Raw genomic sequence first — 15,102 nt, 5'->3', positions numbered from 1 at the left:
CTTATGCTCTCTATCAGCCTGATGGTTGTTGAAGAAATGTGAAACCACTACTTCCAGGTCAGTCTTGGAAAAGAGATTTTAATCTCAATGAAGATTCAACTGTTTAAATAAAGGATATATATATATATATATATATATATATATATATATATATATATTATAGATATATATATATAATATATCTATATATATATACTCACTGCATCAGTCAAGATTAAAGAATCGGTTGGTAAATTCCAGGGAGAGACTTTTTGTTTTTGGCTGGGAAGTGTAAACTGACTGACATTTATAAGTGACTGAACATGTGATCCATTGTAATGTGTGAAATAATTGACCGCAAGAGCAGTTTCATTCACTGAACCCCAAATCTTTATTAACCACTGCTTGCTCACAAAGATATATGTAGAGAGAGAGAGAGGGAACACACAAATGGACAGAGAGAAAAAGAGAGAGAGAGGCAGGTAGAAAGTCACTGTCTGGGATGTGTCTCTGACAATCGTTACACACTGCAATCATGTCAATTTAGAGCCGATGTTGGAGTCGAACACTATTACATGGCACAAACATACAAACCTGCCCTTTCTGAAACACACACACACTCACATAACTAGGGGTCTACGCTGCATGTGTGACTGAAAGGGTTCAACCTCAGGCCTCAACACACCTGGGTACAAACTACTGGCATACTTTATTACAGTCATATACACCTTTACAGATGGCAATACTGTGCTCATGAATTGTTGCTGCAAGGGGATAACCTTTTATGGCTTTAAATATCTTTCTTGTGCCGACCTTTCGGCGGCACTGATAGTGTCAGGGGGAGAAGTGCAATGATTCGGTAGGTGCGGATGCTGCACAAGATGCTGATTATGTTGAGCACTACTCTAGCCTCTATATATGAAGGAGAAAGATGAGAAAAATCTAGCGTTTTCTCCCAGTTGAAATTCACAGTAACAAGTCTGATCTCAAGTGTCGTTCTTGCACTCCACACCTCTAACCTCGTTTGGATCAACTTTTAACCACAGTTGTGTTGTGCAACTACGGTAATGTGTAATGAAATGTGGCTGGAAGCTTGTTTCTAGGAATACACAATGAAGAGTTCTGCCATTAGTAGGGATGAATTTTTCGGTGCCAGATGAGACAGAAAATTGCAAGCTCCTCTTGAGCTCTGCACTCTGATTGGCTGAACGCCTGCCCACGTGAAGCACCAGTGAGTGAGTGCTTCTACAGTTTACATGTATGTGAAAAGATGAAGAAGAATGCAGATGGAGAAAAGAGGATAGGCTCATTAAATGCTATAGTGTTCCTCCTGCTGTACAGTCACCATCTACCTCACAGGAGTGGACGTGCAGCAGTGGTTTGGACGTCCTCACAGACAGCAGACGACCCGTCCCCCCATCACCCCTGCCAACATTTCCTGCACATGCCCCCTTTTACTAATTATGAACATTGGCACAAACCGGATGGAAAATGACTCCACCCCGACACAGATCCAGTTTTTGTCTCTGGATCTGTAAGGTCAAATGTGCATCTGCAGAGAGAAGGACCAGAGCCAGGGTGCAAACTGGTGAGGATGCAACCCGTCACTGCACACATCAGCTAGCTGGCAAACTCACAACAAACACCTAAGCCTGTTACCACACAAGAGAAACTTCAAAGGAAGGTTTTCAGGTTCAAATGAACAAAAAACATGAAAAAGAACAAATTATTACATCCATATATAAGTGTGGAGAGGAAACTTATATAAAAAAAATGGCACACTGCAATCAATACTTCTGCTGCTTGTATTGTACTGTATATACAAAAAAGAAGTATTTACAAAAACCAATGCCCACTGTCACTTGTCAATTCCATTTTTTTTTTCTTTTTTAAACAGAGCAAAAACATTCTTTTTGGGAAGAGTGGGTGGGAGACATTACGTTTTCCTCTTTTTTTCTTTAAATGATTTTTGCATCTTTTCACCCCCAACCCCATCTGAACTTCCCACTGTCTTGGGGTGGTGTGTCATAGTTGGATTGGGAGAAGGATGTTTTTTTTTTAAATTATTATTATTTTGGGGGGGGGCGTAAAGGAAAGAGGTGGTGGTGGGATTTGGCGGTGGTGGGTGTAGAGGGTGTTGGAGGTGGGACGTAGAACCTGTTGGGGTTTTCTCATGCTGTCAACTCTTCTCTCAACTCCTTGTTCTTACGCACTTCCTGAGCATGCCTCTCCTGAAAAAGACACATTAAATGAGGTGGTTAATATTGGTAACACAACTGGTACAACTCATACCTTTCCAGTAGAGTTCAAATAATTGCTGACAATAACAAAAATGTATCATTAAACAATTAACAAGGGAGTACCTCAAGGATCCTTCTTGGGTCCACTGCTTTTCACTCTGTGCTTCAACCATATTCATTCTTCAACTTTATACTGTTCAATATATTTTTATGCGGATGACACAATCCTGTATGCCATAGTTTCTAAATTCCAAAAAGACCCAATGAGACTAAATATTTCACACTAGCAAGAACCCCATGTGCACCATAAATGGTGCTTTAATAGGAACAGTTTAGCAATATAACTATCTAGGAGTTTGGTTATATACTAAATTAAACAATAAAAATCAATGCCCTATCTCAGTCAAAAAGTAAAAATACAAATTAGATTGGAAAACAGAAAAATCATACAATCATCGTACAATCCACCATAGAGATGACATTAAACTATGGGACACCCGTGGTGCTTCCCCTGTTCTGAACTCCTTATGTGTATGTGTGTGATTGCTGCCCTGTTTAACTGGACCATGCGTGTCATCATGTGAGCTTCCCAAATTTCCACCCAAAATGCTACTGAAAATTTATTTTATAAGTGCCAGTCTCCTTAATTCTCAATCTGGGAAACAGGCTGAATAATATAGACAAACAATAAACATTGCAAATGACTCCAAATCACAGAGATGTTAATATCCATGTAACTAACATCACAGGAACTGTGTTTTCTGAAGTAGGTTAGGTCATTTGTGGTGGAAATTTTACTGAACAAATTATGGATTTTAACAGAGTCACACAGGATTAAGATCACAAACGACCTCTGAAACAATCACAGACTGCCACAGGTCCACAGTAAATCCACTGCAAATTACCAACCTTTTTTTGCGTACGTATATATTATATATTTAGATGTAAGTCATTCTTTCATACAACTTTCTTTCACCATTTATAAATCAAGACTTAACTTCTAGGATCTGAAAAACTATACCTAACACTGAAACTATATGAAAACTAATAACTAGCCATTTTTTAAAATAAAAATAGAACTACCTGTGCACTCACAACGTGCCTCATCCACAGACCTCTGTGTACTTTCTCTTTTTCTGTATCCATCCTACAATTCTTAACATCCTTTTCCAGCCCACATCTTTACATTTATCACTCTTTGTCATACATTGTTCTTTCTATTTTTTCACATTTCTGCTAAAAATAACATCAGAAGTTCCATCCTCACCTTCTCCTGCAGACGCTCCATGATGGCAGCCAGGTAAGCCTGCGGTTCTCCTCGATCTGCTCCATCTTTAGCTGCAGCTTCTCTTCGGCCATGCGGCTGAAGTGCTGTTCTCCTCCATGGCCTTGAGCAGAACGTCACGCTCGTGCTCCCTCTTTTCAGCCAGAGCACGGAGCACCTGAGCCTCCTGGACTGGACGAACAAGAGACAAGAGTTAGAACAGGGAGCAAAATATTCCATAGTGAGGCACTGGTTTAACGACAATTTACTGATTTTTCTTTTCCACTTTATATGTCACAGCGAGCCTAATCAGGAGCATATATTAAAGTGAGGCACAAACACATGGTGAACATAAAGAATTTCTCCCATTTTCCCCTCCTCAACTTCCTCTGGCAGATGATTAACCTATAAAACGAACTTCAGGATTTAGCTGACTGGATTGATTTGTTGGTACTCTGCTCAATGTGTCAGCTGTTTGACTGACTGTATTGATGTGTGAATCAATGAGATGCAGGAATTTACTGATTAGTTTTGTATGAAACACAGTGCAGCTCAGCAGTTGATTCAACCATCTTCAGTTGGTCAGATTTCACATCAGCAACATTATGTTGTGACATTGGTAAGTTAATCGAAATGATGTCACAATGAATTTGTGAGAAAATAGTAGTATATGGGATTACGACTTTATTTGGCCAAGCTGTGATATTAATAGGGAAAAACATCCTGTTTTAGCTCAATCCTGCATCCTGATGTAAGCGCTAACATTTTTCTGAATCCAAGTGGTAGTAGTGTAGAGAAGGAAATGAGTTTAAAGGAAATGAGAGAGGGCAGTCCTTACTTTCCGTCTATCTTCAGCTGCTTCCAGTTTCTTCTGATGTCTTCCAGGGAAATGTCCCCTCTTTGGGGGACTGGTGATGCAGTGACCAGTCTCAGACACAGGAGATGAAGCCTTCAGGATGACCTCCAAGGCCTGGCCTGAGGCTCGCTTGTTTATGGGCTTGATGTCCATGTCTGATGACCAAGGCAACAAGGCAAAAACAAAAGTCTGCTACATTTGTTCGAGCATGGAAAAAAGAAAGAAATCTTTAAAGTGATAACCACGTTACCTTCAAAGTCTCCCATGGCATTTTTACGGGTTTCAGGGTACAGGCAGGAGCAGACTGAGTGACAGAAACTGAGATCTCCTTCATCTTCTCTTTGTAGGCTGTGGAGGAGGAAACATGGGTGTGTGTTCATCTAGAATCATACATATGTCCAGCTGAGCACACTACTGACACACATACACAAAGATGAAATACCCATTAACCCACTGGCACACACATACACACACTACACACACACACCCACACCACACACACACACACCACCACTAACCCACTTTTTTTTGCTCCACAGGAGCCTAAAATCAAGAAGTTTAGGGAAATAATATTCATCATCTTCTTCACAAACAAAAGCTCATCAAAGGGTGTCTGGTGGGGCTCAAACGTCTTGGGTTTTGCAGGCATTTCAGTGTCCTTTTGTCTTTACCAATCAGTGAAGAAAGCAGGCTGCATGTGTCCTAATTTCTCCCTACAGCAAAGATGCTGCCATCCCCACAGGATTCTCCACACATCATTAGGTATGCATTTAATTTCATTCTATTATTTATTAACGTAGTTCAGACGACGCCCTTTACCTCTTTCCCATTCTGTAGTATATGTCAGTGGTACGGTTAGAATATTTTCAGATTTAGTTAGATCTTGAGGTCCTCTTTGGGCTTCTAATCTTCCTGTAGCCTCAGCTGTTGCATATGGCTAGGAGCTTATCACTATAACACAGCAAAATGATTGTCCATCTACTGGTCCTTTTATGTGAATAATGTGAAGTGAAGCTGGCAAAAGTCGTATTTGGCAACCTACACTGTGTTCAATAGGGAGGAGCAAAGAGCTCCAAGGGCAAAGAGAGGGGAAAAACAAGAAACAGAAAAGACAAGAACAACCAACCTTGTCTAACCTTGATTTTTTCCATTGCCTGTGTTTTTGGCACCTGCTCTTTTGTAATATGTACCAGGGTTCAGCAGCAGTCCCTGCTGGGAGGACGGCAAAAATATCGCAATAGCTATACTGCAATGTTATAGCTGGAAAATGTTCTGCTTTTGTATTTGGCTGCTGCAATCAGTCAAGCCAGGTATCCAGTTTTATGGTGGAGATCTGCATGCTGGATGTCATAGTATAGAACAGTTCATCACCCAGAACACAAGTCCTGCAGGCTGAAGTGTGCCAAAGAGATGATCATCTGCAGTCGGCTACAGTGACAAATCCAGAAAGGAGCTTCTCTGTGCTGGAGATGGGACAGTATTGTGTGATTCAACCTTCTCTTGCCTACTGTCGGTCTCACCTCACCATGGCTTCATTTTTGCTCTGTGTCTCACACTCCACCCTGCAGACCAGCAGACGCCAGGCTAATACGATCAGCTCTCAGATGGGGCTCCACTACTCTCTAATGGCCTTATTAAGCCCCTTCCCCAAGGAGGAGGGATGGAGGCTGGAGGAGGGCGGGGGACATGAAACAATGACCATATTTGTCTAAATGTGTACATAACATGAATTTATTGCATTTATTTTGATATTAAATCTATCTATAAAATGCGGAGAAAAAAACAACCAAATTACAAAATCAGAGACAACAGGAGTGTTGGACAATATTTTCATCCTTTAAGTCATTTTCATCTTGTTCTTTCACATGGTTTTACCCTTATGTTTCATAAAAACAATGTTGTCATGTTGTCATTTTCCTCTTGTAACTTTCTTTAAATTACTTCATCATGCCTCTTAATGTTGCTCAGGGTTAGTGTATTTAACAAAGAATGATTTTAATGTTTCTGTGATAATTTTCGATATCTACTGATGGGAACATAATCTTTCTGTCATTTTCCCCAGTTCTAGAGGGTGAAAAGCTTAATCTTTCTGAATAAAAGGAATGGGAAAGTTGAGTAAGAATTAGAGATAAAAGCAAAAATGGGCAGAAACACAAAAGAATGATATACCAAAAAATTACCTTTACAGAGTTAAATGAGGTAAAAGAGGTATGGTGGAAGATGACAGTTCTCTGATACAGAGAGTAGGATTAAAAACCAAGCCGCCATCAACTGCCCCCAGAAGAAGCCTAATGGAGGGACTACCTCAGGTGCATAGTGCTTATTTTGTAATTAGACCACCACACTATTCCCTCTGACATGGGGGGGTGTTGCAAGAGCAGGATGGTTTGGAGGGTGGTCTATGGCTCATTAAAGTGCAGCGCATGTCAAGACCCCTACCACCATTTCACCTACACAAAGCCCTAAGTGACAGTTGAAGGAGCCACTGGTTACCATTCAGTGGAGCAGATAACATAGGCCAGGGCTCTCAAACTCATTTCTTTCAGGGGCCATATTCAGCCCAATTTGATCTCCAGCGAGCTGGACCAGTAAAATAATAGCATGATAACCTATGAATAATGACAACTCCAAATTTTTTAGTGCAAAAAAAATAACATTAGATGATGAAACTATTTCCATCCAAAACAAAAAAGATGTGAATAACTGGAAAAAACTGAAATTTCTGAAGAAAAACAAGTACAATATTATCAATATTATGCCCCAACTTCTGATTTCTACATGTGCATTACAGATCAGCTCTACCAAGGCACAAAACAGGCAGAATATTGTTAAAATTACACTTATTTTTCTTTAGACATTCCAGGTTGTTCATATTTGTTCAGGTTATTGGCATTTTATTGTTAAAGGATATCAGAATTTAATGTTCTTTGCAATAAATCAAAGAGAAAAAATTGGTGTTGCCATTATTTAGAGGCATAATGTCATATTATTTTTCTCACATTAAACCAAGAAGAAAATTTGGAGTCATTATTTCTAGGTTATGCTGTTATTTTTGAGTTTGATGCCCTTGACTGTTAATATCTTCAGGGTAATTTTTGCATTTTGCACATGGTAAATTCATTTTGCGGCCAGAATGGAACCTTCGGTGGGCCGGTTTTGGCCCCTGGACCACATGTTTGACACCTGTGACACAGGTTCAGAGCTCAGCTTAGAGCTAAGGGTGGTGGTTCGTGGTGAGGTGTGCAGGTCTGCATGCACACTAATGTTTTCACCGTTTAGATCACTATTTTTACAATCAGAGTATCAGAAAAGATTATGCTACCATGGAAAATGCTGCAAATTGAAAAGGACGTGCCAAGGCAATAAAACAGCTTTTTCAGTAGTCTTTTATCTTCTCTATCCCTAATCAAACTGTATGAGATCCTCTACTGTGCAAAAATATTACGTTATCTCCATATTTCTCTTGAGAAAAACCCCCCTCCAGCACCCATTGTAATGACTTTACTCCTCGTGGATAAATCACACAAACATGACAAATGATCCAGACTAACATCCTCTGCCAATCCACAGCAAGAAGTGTCCAAACGTTCAGCATGTGTTCAAAAATGTTGCCCAGAGTCAGGTATGACAATATGAGGTGCCAGAGATGACACCATCCTCATAGTCTCATAGTGCACAGGCAGCAGGGTGTTTTATTGTTTAACTCTTTCACCCTCGCTGGGTGTCTCGTCTCCACTACACACACTGTGCCAGCACTGCCGCCTTCCACCCATCAGCCAAAAAGCACAGATCATCAGTATCAGCAGTACCTCCTCCTCCCCCGCAACCATTCCATTTCTCTTCTTCAGAAGCGGCTGCATCCCCAAGCCTCCGTTTCATCTGTTGCTTATATAGAAGTCTCAGTCCTATTCTCTTTTCACAGTCTCAATGTTTCTGCCTGGAAACTTCAGTTCTGCAGTCACAAACCACCACAGCTTCAACTGACACCACTCTTCCATCATTTCCCTCAAATGTGACCCTGTATGTCACAGTGTTTACTGCCCTGTGGAGTCCTGTAACACTTTGTGTCTGTATGAGGCCCTCTTTTACAGCGAGGCCACCTGACAGCAATAGAATCCAAAAATTATTAAGGTATTACCAGAGCATGAATGGCTGTTAACGGAAGCATACACTGTAAAAAAAAAAAAAAGAAAAAAAAAGGCACTATTCTGGCAGCTGGGGCGCCAAAAAAATACCGTTAAATAACAGAAAATAACCATCTCATAAAAATATGGTAATTTCCATAATTAAAATACAGTTTTTTTGCCCTAACTTACATGATATTTGCTTTTTTTTTTTTTTTTTTTTTAACTTTTTAATGCTTAATAAAGAATATTTACATGTATTAATCAAATTACCTATATATAAATAAATAAATAAATACACACACACACACACACACACCCACACACATATATACACACACACACATATATATACACACACACACATACATACATATATATATATATATATATATATATATATATATATATATATATATATATATATATATATACATGTATATATATATATATATATATATATATATATATATATAATTTTCAATGACACTCAGTTGTACAATCGGTGCTTATACATGTTATACATTCACAAAAATACATTTATTCAACATTTTTGTTGTGAAACTTCCTGTAATTACACAGGATATTTGTCAATTAACAAACAAGTCTGGTTTCAACTGACAGAACAAATACTTCTTTTACGGTTGATTGTCAGTAATTTTATCTCATTTTATTATTATTATTATTTTTTTTTTATTATTTATTTTTTTTTTTTACTTTACATTAACAGTTTAATCTCATAAATAGAAAAGAAATATTAGTGAAATTACGATACATTTGCAAATGTATTTTAACTGTATTTTTCTGTGAAAAAAAATCTTTTAAAAAACTGGAAATTTTATGGTAATTCAGTTACATTTTTTTCATGTTATTTTACATTTGACATGTAAAATCACAGTCTGTTTTTTGTAATTTCACCTTTTTCCTGTATCTTAAAAATACAGGTAAAATCTGTAAAATACTGAAAATTCTGTTAAATTACAGATTTTTTTTTACAGTGTAGGAAACATGAGACATAATCAAGTGCAGATCCACTTGTTCAGCTCTGAACTGGGAGTGATAAATGCAAAGTGGCCGTGGCAGATAAGAACGGACTCAAATGACAACTATTTAACCTGTTAACATCCACCCGTTCTAGAGTTAGAGGTTGAATTTTAACCATGCTGCAACTGATGCAGTTTAGGTTGTGTTTCAGCCACATGTTACAAACAGAAATTAGAAGGGGTTCTCCTTCAAATTAAGTCTTATACATAATGTTACAACTCTAACCTTTCTCTTATGGTTAGGATTCCATGAAAAGAGTGGATGATCAAACATTTAAGAGCAAATGCAATAGATTTGCCCAATATCAAAGAGAAAAAGAGGTAATTATTTTGAATGTTTGAGTCTAATCTGGAGATTACACCAAATTTACCAGAGCAAAGTGCTATAATGATTTTTGTTCATTTCCATCTTACCCACGAGCGATGGACAGATCATGAGCATATGGCCTCCAGGACTGATGTCACCTCTGCCTCCTACAGAGCAGCAGTGGGCCTGAAGCAGTAATGGGGAGTGTGCTGCATTGATCAATGGGACTGGCTGATAAATCTGGATGAGTTATTAGACTTCCCAGCTACAGCCTCCGCTATATGAACAGTAGTAGAGGTGATGAGAAGATGACAAATACATCTGAATCTCTATGTGGCTATAGTCACTTTAACTGCATGGTGTTATTGTCCCATATCTTCTCTTTCTCACACACAAAGAAACTGAATGTAGGCACCAGCTGAACAGCCAAACCTAACTGGATATGACAGGTGTGCACATAAGATCAGGAATAAGCGCTCAGAGCTGTTATTTTCCCTAAAACTTAGTAACTACAGTTGAGGGGGGGGGGGGGGGTAATATGACACATTCACCGCTATTAGGCCGAATTCTCACAATACTGACAGTCTGTGAAACATCCAAAGTGATTAATCCATCTATTTCTATTTGATAATACAGATTTTTTAGTGTGTTTCTACTGGCAGCTCTTCCAAAGCTGAGTTACATATCAAACTAGAAAAGCACTCAGAGAGCGCAGACCTCCGCCAAGGCAGACCAGTGGCCCCCCCACCCCACCCCACCCCGCCCCACCCCACCCCCATCCCTGGTTCGCTATTGTCTTTTAATGGATTATTTATTGGATTTATTGCTGGTTTGTTTGTCTGTGTGATACTGCTGGCTGTAGAATAAATTGCCCCTCAGGAATAATAAAGTTTACCTTGACCTTGATCACCACTTAGAAAACAGTTTAGTGGCTATTTGAAGTGAATATGTAAATAACTGATAGATAATTACAAAAACTAGAAAAGCACTCTGAGAGTTAGGGCTGCACGATTTTGGCAAAAAAAAAAATCCCGATTTTTTCCTCTAAAACCGATTTCGATTTCGATTTTGGGTATAACTACAAAAGGCAACAGCAGTCAGCATGTCGTTTTGTGAGCAGCCCACAATGCAAGGCACTGCCTCCGACCTCAAAGCTGTGATGGGATCACGTGATGAACCTACAGTTTGTGTTTGTTTTTTCTCTTCATTAAATCTTTGAAATGAAGTAGAGTACACAAACAATGTATACAACAAGAAATAACATAAGTTTGTCAGGGGGAATACACTACAAGGAAAATGTCCAATCAGAGCAAATACTGATAGTTGTTACAACCTTTTGTTTCCACATTTATCGAACAGCTTTAAATAAATTTCAACATCTTACAAAAACATAAATAATATTTGGTTTTGTGTTACAGAACTTACATTTGTGAATGAAAATTTAGCAAGTAAGAGGACTAAATTAATTATTTAAAAAAAAAAAGTTTATTTTTTCTTTCTTTTCTGGGTATCTGGTCCACAGCAGTGATCCCAGTGTCAGTCAGTGACAGGCATCAGTCGTGTGTGTGTGCGTGGACCAGGTTAATATGAGTGATCCCATGTGGTCTATTTAACTGGAGGATCTGCGTGTGGAACAGACCGACCCAGGACACACTGGAGGGATTCTATGTGTGGAGCTGGTGGATGTGTGTGGGCAGGGGGCTTGTGTGGGCTCCTCTGCTGAGGCTGAGGACCCCGAGACCCGGACCCTGTTCGGAAGAAGACAGTACGGTACGGATCCGGGACAACGGAAGATGAGTGATCCGCAGCAGTTCTATTTCAGTTGCGGGATCCGTGCGTGAATCCACGGCTTATATTGGTATAAGTACTGCGCGGTTCATGAACAGATTAACGTCCGGTCATACACAGACTTCTGTGACAGACCGCTGTCACAGGAAGAGCCTACGGGAGCCCGCGGGCACGCGGAAGCGCGCGGGCCCGGAGGCACGAGAGAGATGAATCGATTTTTACGATTTCCCTTTTTTAAAATTGTCCTAATTAAAAAATCCGATTTCGATTTAAAATCGATTAATCGTGCAGCCCTACTGAGAGTGCAGACCCTCCGCCAAGGCAGATCAGCCCCCCCCCCCCCCCCATCACAACTAAATTTAATCATTTGTTCCTTGTGCCAGTATCAACATTTCCTGAATTTTCATCCAAACCATCCATAACTTTTTGAGTTATCTTGCACATGGACAGACAGACAAACAGACAAACCAACGCTGACAAAAACAGAACCTCCTTGGTGGAGGTAAGAATCTGTGTAACATGAGTCAAACTCTCAACAGCTTAAGGTAGTGTTTTTCAACCTTGGGGTCCGGACCCCACGTTGGTCACCTGGAGTTCAAATGGGGTTTCTGAAATTTCTAGTAATTGGAAAAAAAAAAAAAAAACCAAAAACAAACCCCCCCCCCCAAAAAAAAAAAAAAAAAACCTAAAACTTACTAATAAAAAAATCTATGGTGAGTTGAGAGAGGACAATCCAGTCCATAACAGACATGACAACCTGTGAAACTGCAGCACTGTGGTTCTGTTTTATCTGACAAATGTCACTGTGGTCAGTTTCAGATGCTGCAGCTCTTTCAGTAATTCATAGTTTCAGTTCTTGTTTGTTCAGTATTATTGTCCTCCTTGTAAATCCCAGCTGGACTGACTGGACAGATCCTGAGCCTTTGTGCAGTAATCTACACCTGGATTTACTGCCTCTGTCCACAATAATAGACATTATACAGACTAAATGTCCACAATAATAGACTTAACAGACTAAATGTCCACAATAATAGACCTATACAGACTAAATGCCATCTGAATTAACATTTATTTGCACATAGTATAGAAAACTATTACATGATCAAAAAACAAATTAATTTTAGCAAAATAAATGTCTCAGTTTTGAATGTCTGGGGTCGCCAGAAATTTGGTGATGTTAAAAATGGAGTCAGGAGTTAAAAAAGGTTGGAACCACTGGCTTAAGTATCAAGTGAAAACAAATGTTCAATCAAACTTAATATCCAAGAGTGATTCAGAAGTGGTAAAAGATGTTGTGGGTGTCTGTAACTAAACAGAGTCTAAATGACCTGGATGACCTGATGAGTGCTGAATGGCACTCCCCAAAGGAGTGGCTGCGGCTCTGCTACTGTCTGCTCCTGCCATCCCTTCTGCCTGTCCACAACGGAGGAGGAAAGAGAGAGGAGAGAAAAAGAGGGGAAGAGAAGAAGAGGGAGAAGAAGAAGAGGGAGAAGAAGAAGAAGAAGAAGAAGAAGAGGGAGAAGAAGAAGAAGAGAGAAGAGGAAGAAGAAGAAGAGAGAAGAAGAAGAGGGAGAAGAAGAAGAGAAGAAGAAGAAGAAGAAGGGAGAAGAAGAAGAAGAAGAGGGAGAAGAAGAAGAGGGAGAAGAAGAAGAAGAAGAGGGAGAAGAAGAAGAAGAAGAAGAAGAAGAGACTAAGTGTGTAGTGTTTGCTACATTTTAGTTGCTGGTGATGGAGGAACCCTTACTGCTATCACCATCCATCCATCCATCCATCCATCCATCCATCCATCCATCCATCCATCCATCCATCCAGTGTCTGCTCAACCAGAAAACAGACTCTATCTCCCAGACCTGGCTGAACGCTCCACACTCTTTCTTTTTTGTGCCTGAAAACCCAAACCTTCCCTTCTTTTTCCAAGCCTCCAGCTCATATCAAACCTGTGATTTGATCAGATCCAGTCAAATCAAATACAAAACCTTTGGATGAGACTTGACAGGCTGACATAAATACAAGGCCTACCACCTTCCACAACAAGCAATTTAATCCTATTTATCCATCTTTTCTCTCAGTACTGACGCATTGCTTATAATAATAATGCATCCCCTGAACATAATAAGCTCTCTAATAGGACTGAAGGCGGACGTTTCTAAGACAACATTCTCATTTTTGTCGCCCATCGTAAATTCTTCCCTCGACTGCAAAGCATCCTCCCTCCCTCCCTCCCTCCCTCCCTCATTCATGCCTTCAGCGGTCACCCACAAATTGGTTCAGCAGACTTTTTACTCCACAACTGCATAGAATGACCTAGTTTTCGCAAGGATATTTGTCACGGTGAAATATTCGGCACCCCGGTGAGATGGCAGGGTGTGTGTCTGTGCAGAGGGGACCAGAGTGGATGGGTGGATGGATGGATGGATGGATGCTTGGTTGGGTGGGGTCGCCTTGCGCTGCATTAATGCCGCACGGCTGAGTCAGGCAGAGGGGCAGGTGCGGCAGAGGCAGGACCGAACAGAACAGGCTGACTCTGAAAATGCCTCGGACTCACTCCCATCAGCTGGAGCGGCATTATTATTTTGTCTTCTTTAAAAACCGGCTGAAAATATGCGTCACTGATCCAGAATCACGCGACAAAAATGGATGAAAACCTCACCCGTGCTGATGATTAAAAGGCAAACAGAAGCAGCTGATCCCTGCTGGTTTTCCGTCCATATGAGTCTACAGGCACATGTCTGTCTGCTCAGACTCCCTCAGCACTTGTGTGGCCGCTCCCTCTCCTCCACCCTCAGCATCCTTTTGTGCCATGGGTGTCGCCCTGCGCCCCCAAACCTGCCCAGCCACATCTATCCGCTTTTCCAATGAATGATCTTTAAAAAGGAAAGGAGAAACCAGGCCAAAACTCACCGACTGCGGTCTTGTCCATGTTGTCTGTGGTGTTGGCTGTTGTGAGCAGAGGAGTGTGGAGCTGCGGTGTGGCTCTGAAGCACTGACTGCTGCTAAGGCACTGAGTCAGCACACACTGGGCTGGAGCTGGAGCTGGAGCTGGAGCTGGAGCTGGGACTGGGACTGGGGCTGGGGCTGCCGGTGCGCCTGATGGGGCTGCTACAGGGAGGGTGACAGGAGGAAGACAGGAAGAGGGCGGCACTCCTTCACATTAAAACACCGGTTTACATCCGGTTTGGGCGGCTACGAGGGAAAATTCGGTGCCAACCATATTTCCCTATTTAAAAAAAAAAAGAAAAAAAGAAAGAAAGCAATAACAAACCTTTAACCCAGGGCTGTCAAACTCATGTTAGTCCAGGGGCCACATATGAGCTGAAGTGGGCCGGATGATTCAAATAATAACAGAATAACATAGAAATGATATCAGTTCCAAAATTCGTATGTCTGACTTCTGTGTTTTAGAGTGAAATTATATAATCAAAATGTTTACATTTACAAACTAAGCTTTCAAACTATGGTGGCGCACCAGCCCATGAAGGCGCGCCAGCTGCAGCAGCCTGA

General features: G+C 40.6%; 1 pseudogene; it reads right to left on the bottom strand.

The window, feature by feature from the left end:
* Window positions 1-1,510: 1,510 nt before the first annotated feature.
* LOC115428244 (stathmin-2-like) lies at window positions 1,511-14,656 on the bottom strand (annotated as a pseudogene).
* Between the last annotated feature and the right edge of the window lie 446 nt (window positions 14,657-15,102).

The sequence above is a fragment of the Sphaeramia orbicularis genome, chromosome 11 (genome assembly GCF_902148855.1).
Source record: "Sphaeramia orbicularis chromosome 11, fSphaOr1.1, whole genome shotgun sequence".
NCBI lineage: Eukaryota > Metazoa > Chordata > Actinopteri > Kurtiformes > Apogonidae > Sphaeramia > Sphaeramia orbicularis.
This window is presented reverse-complemented; position numbering and strand designations above follow the sequence as displayed.